The sequence below is a fragment of the Electrophorus electricus genome, chromosome 4 (assembly GCF_041902795.1).
Source record: "Electrophorus electricus isolate QZ-2024a chromosome 4, ASM4190279v1, whole genome shotgun sequence".
In the NCBI taxonomy this organism is placed as follows: Eukaryota; Metazoa; Chordata; class Actinopteri; order Gymnotiformes; family Gymnotidae; genus Electrophorus; species Electrophorus electricus.
In genome coordinates this window covers 26,242,501-26,247,500 of record NC_137500.1, presented here as the reverse complement: position 1 = coordinate 26,247,500, position 5,000 = coordinate 26,242,501, and the positions used below count along the sequence as shown (strand labels likewise).

The following is a 5,000-nucleotide window of genomic DNA, read 5'->3' as shown; positions in this document are numbered from 1 at the left end:
AGAGACTCACATGTAGGATGGAGTTTGGTTTGTGAAGCAGTGCAGGGAACAGGCTGGTGCTCCTCTACTCTCTGAGCACACTGAAAGATTCTGAACACACTGGAAATCTCTGAACACACTGGAATACTCTAACTACACTAGTAAACTCTGAACACACCGGTAAACTCCAAACACACTCTGATCTATTTTTCTCTACTGTAACATTCGCTTTGACTGGCCGATACGTGTCCAGGATCTCCTTTCAACAGTGGCGGCTGGTCCAGTCTCCTATGCTACTCTACAGCTCTAGTTCTCAAGGTGAACACTGGTACAGTTGATCAGTGCTGTCATTTGAACGCTACGTGATGTCACACGAGGACGTGTTTCCTTCTTCTGTGTGTGTGTGCAGGCAGCTCTGAGGCATTGCTCAGATTAAGACCATGTTTTGAGGCATGACTCAGATTAAGACCATGTTTTGAGGCATGACTCAGATTAAGACCATGTTTTGAGGCATTGCTCAGATTAAGACCATGTTTTGAGGCATGGCTCAGATTAAGACCATGTTTTGTGGCATGACTCAGATTAAGACCATGTTTTGAGGCATTGCTCAGATTAAGACCATGTTTTGAGGCATGACTCAGATTAAGACCATGTTTTGTGGCATGACTCAGATTAAGACCATGTTTTGAGGCATGACTCAGATTAAGACCATGTTTTGTGGCATGGCTCAGATTAAGACCAAGTTTTGAGGTATGGCTCAGATTAAGCCCCTGCTCTGTAATTCCCATGTTAGCCTGTTAGCAGCTACTGCCATCTGTCACTCATAGCGTCTGCCATACACACTGCACCTTTGACCCTGTTCCCACGATTACAGTTGTCAGACCCCCTGACACTAGCATAACGCTAACACTACAGTTCATTGATTTTTCTACCTTTGAGAGAGAGAGAGAGAGAGAGAGAGTGTGTGTGTGTGTGTGTGTGTGTGTGTGTGTGTTTGTGTGAGTGATATAGCCATAAGACCTCAAATTCCTCTATGCAATGCACCCTTTCTCTCTCTCTCTCTCTGCTTCTATCCCCTCTCTATTTATATCGGTCTCTGTTTCTCTCTCTGTCTCTCTCACTCTCTTTCTCTCTCTCTCACTCTCTCTTAAAAACTCCTCACCATCTGTGGCCAATACACTCCACTAACAGATACATTCTATCCCAGATTCCAGACTCTTCATCCAGAATATAAAACACCAGAGGACGATCACTTACTGCAGATCTGTCTCTTTCTGTGACTCTCTCTCTCTCTCTAGTTCTCTCTCTCCCTCTCCTTACCCAGAGACCTGGTCATCCGTGTGTAAGACATCATTAAAGAAGCTGCCATCAGAAAGCCTAACTGTCCATTAAACACCTTCCACACGGTGTCCATTACTGACTATTCTCAGACACTGTGATGGTAAGAGTCACACTACCGAAAGCTGACTCACTATTCCTGCTGGCATTCATTCATCCACTGTTGTTGCCTGTTGTTGTTCTTTGTGTGTGTGTGTGTGTGTGTGTGTGTGTGTGTGTGTGTGTGCGTGTGTGTGTGCGTGTGTGTGCATGCATTTGTGTGTGTCATAATCACGAGGTGTTATCTGCAGGGCCATGTGGCAGCAGCAAATACTCATGGGAAAACCAGGCTGTGCTGGCGCACAGTAATGTTTGAGACCATAGTCTGTGTGTGTGTGTGTGTGTGTGTGTGTATGGGTGTGTGTGTGTGTGGGTGTATGTGGGTGGGTTGGTGTAGGTGTGTGTGTGAGTGGGTGGGTGGGTTGGTGTGTAGGTGTGTGTGTGGGTGCACACACTGGTGTTTCAGAACTCTGATCTGACGTGTTCTGCATTGTGGGGTGGAAGATGTGTATGTATATGTGTGTGTATGTATATGTGTCTGTGTATTTGTGTGTGTGTGTATGTGTCTGTGTGTGTGCGCGTGTATTGTGTGTGTTTGCGTGTGTGTGTGCGTGCGCGTGCGGGTGTTGTATGTGTATGTGTGTGTTGTGTGTGTGTGCGCGCGCACTTGTGTGTGTGTGTGTGTGTGTGTGCGTTTGTGTGTGTGTGTGTGTGTGTTTGTGTGTGTGTGTGTGCACAGGTTTGAGATTTTGCCGATGTTGTGTGTTTTAGGAGTGTCTGAAACTGTACATGGTTAATGTTTATAGTAGTTCCAGTAATGCATAATTCACTAAGAGAGGCATTATGTATTGGAGTGACTGGTATCCACCACTACAGTCCTGCCTCTGTAGGAAGCAGGTAAAGTCTGGATTACCTGCCAAAATGCTCCTCACAGAGTAAAAGTTGTTTAATGTTTAATTTTTTTGAACTGCAAGATACATTTGCGAATTCCTGGGGTTGAGATTAGAGTTCAGCTTTAGAGTCTGAAAATTCTTTTTACTCCCGATTATTACAGAGAGTTGTATAAAATATATAACATATAAAACATGTTTTACTGATCTATGTATGACTATTTGATCATCTATGAAAAGAAGTGTGTGTGTGTGTGTTTTCAGTTCAGTGTTTTGTTCCAGTTCTTTCTCTTATTCCTACATTTACACATTTTTGTGGACTACACACTGTGTTTGGTCAGGCCCACGTGCATGCTGGTATTGGTATCATGCGTGTGTACTGTACAAACCTCCATCTAGGTTTTTCTCCTCTCTCCTCTGTCGTTCCATACCTGGTCCTTCAATCTGTCATACAGGTAAGCGACTCCATATCCGTCATCTTTACACGGGCTCTAATAAAAAGCACAGGGCAGAGCAGAATGTCACTGAGATTTATCTCATAATATTTCCCACAACCAAAACACAAATTTATACCGGTGTGGTGCTTTCTGCTTTCAAAGCACAGTCCCGCTGCTTCCAGCATGGATATCGATTCTTGCATGTTTTTTTCTGCCTTTTATACAGGCATGACATCCAGTTCAGAGCCAAAATAATGGATGTTTCAATTTTACTGTAACGAAAAGTCTGAACATGAACACTAATACTGTGTTTTGACCAATGGATCTTGTATTACGTGAGCTTGTGATGGGGGCACTGAGGTTTATAATGGAGCCACTCAGGCTTATGATGGGGGCACTGCCCAAGTCTAGAAAAGTGAATGACATGGTTTCCAGTTTTTGATTTCATTTTGTTTGAAGTGTTTGAAGTGGACATTCAGGTTCATGCGTGTGGCCAACCCTCACTTTGGAAACAGTGGCCATTTGAAAGTCACTCTGGCACACAGCATGTATCGTTGAGTACTGAGAGGCCTATTTCAACAGGGAGGGGGTGAGCTGGAGTCTAAAAGGGTGGGACTCTATCAGGGTGGGACTCTATCAGGGTGGGACACTATCACGCTGAGACACTAACAGGGTGGGACACTATCAGGGTGGAACACTATCAGGGTGGGACTCTATCAGGGTGGGACACTAGCAGGGTGGGACTTTATCAGGGTAGGACACTATCAGGGTGGGACTCTATCAGGGTGGGAAACTATCAGTCTGAGTCACTATTAGGGTGGGACACTATCAGGGTGGGACTTTATCAGCGTGGGACACTATCAGGGTGGAACACTATCAGGGTGGGACTCTCAGGGTGGGACACTATCAGGGTGGGACTCTATTAGGGTGGGAAACTCAGTCTGAGTCACTATTAGGGTGGGACACTATCAGGGTGGGACTTTATCAGCGTGGGACACTATCAGGGTGGGACTTTATCAGTGTGGGACACTATCAGGGTGGGACACTATCAGCGTGGGACACTATCAGGGTGGGACACTAGCAGGGTGGGACTCTAGCAGGGTGGGACACTATCAGGGTGGGACTCTATCAGGGTGGGACACTAGCAGGGTGGGACTCTATCAGGGTGGGACACTAGCAGGGTGGGACTTTATCAGGGTGGGACACTAGCAGGGTGGGACTTTATCAGGGTGGGACCAGATTGCTACATGCACTGCTGTCCTTATGTAACTGGACTGCCAGAGAAAGAGTAATGTCTGCTGTTCAGAGAGCCTTCTCTGCTATTAATGTGCTCTCATTTTTAACACACGCACACGCGCACACACACACACACACACACACACACACACACACACACACACACACACACACACACACACACACACACACACACAGAAGTGATGCTAACAGAGTGAAAAGTAGCTTTTCATATCCCTCTGAAAGGGTAGGAGGACTAGCAGGAACATGGACGGATTACCTGAGGCTTAATGGTGTAAGTGGGCAATATTCCCCAAACAGGAGGTCACCCAGAGTCACACTCAATATTGGATAACTAAAACCACACACACACACACACACACACACACACACACACACACACACACACACACACACACACACACACACACACACACACACAAACACACACACAGACATACAGGAGCCTTGGGGATCACAGAGTGAGAAATTGTACAGGACCACATCACATTTGTACCAGAGAGAGAATGAGAGATAGAGAGAATGAGAGAGAGAGAGAGAGAGAGGGAGAGAGAGAGAATGACTTGCACCTTCCAGCTCCAGAATGACTGGTCTAGCACCATAAGAAACTGAAATTTCCAAGAGACATAACAAATAAATAAATACATTCTACACTGCTATAGCACTTCGCTATTTCACTGTGTCACCAAATCATGAAATGTTACCTCGAGAGAGAACGTGTGAACATCAGTCTGAATGCGTGCTGTTGGCCAGCTGACCTGGGCCCTGCACTGGCACACGTAACTGGTTCTGATTCTCTGGCCTACGGCTGCCGTCTCCAGTAAGTGTGGGACTGAATCCCTTCAGACTTCCCGCGATGTTTCCATGTCTCAGTAAATCTCTGGTGGACGCAACAGAGAGAGAGAGAGAGAGAGAGAGAGAGAGAGAGAGGGAGGTGAGAAGGTTCTAGACTCTCTCTGTCTGCTTCACAATCTCTCCATCATTGTTGTTTATCCTTTTTTTTCTGTCTGGGATCTTCATCCCCTGCCTCCCTGCTTGGCAGGAGTGTATCCAGGTTAGG

The 5,000-nt window shown here is 46.0% G+C and overlaps 1 protein-coding gene and 1 long non-coding RNA gene across 4 annotated transcripts in view; one reads left to right on the top strand and one right to left on the bottom strand.

Moving 5' to 3' along the window:
* Nucleotides 1-5,000, top strand: part of spock1 (SPARC (osteonectin), cwcv and kazal like domains proteoglycan 1) — a 185,425-nt gene that overhangs the window by 34,885 nt on the left and 145,540 nt on the right. The window lies entirely within an intron of this gene.
* Nucleotides 1-5,000, bottom strand: part of LOC113575611 (uncharacterized) — an 18,383-nt gene that overhangs the window by 13,270 nt on the left and 113 nt on the right. Inside the window, exons 1-2 of the long non-coding RNA XR_003410434.3 lie at nucleotides 4,645-5,000; nucleotides 2,636-2,737 (exon numbers count right to left, since the gene is read on the bottom strand). The exon at nucleotides 4,645-5,000 is cut by the window's right edge and continues 113 nt beyond it. This is a non-coding gene — a long non-coding RNA (uncharacterized LOC113575611). The remainder of the gene's footprint in view (nucleotides 1-2,635; nucleotides 2,738-4,644) is intronic.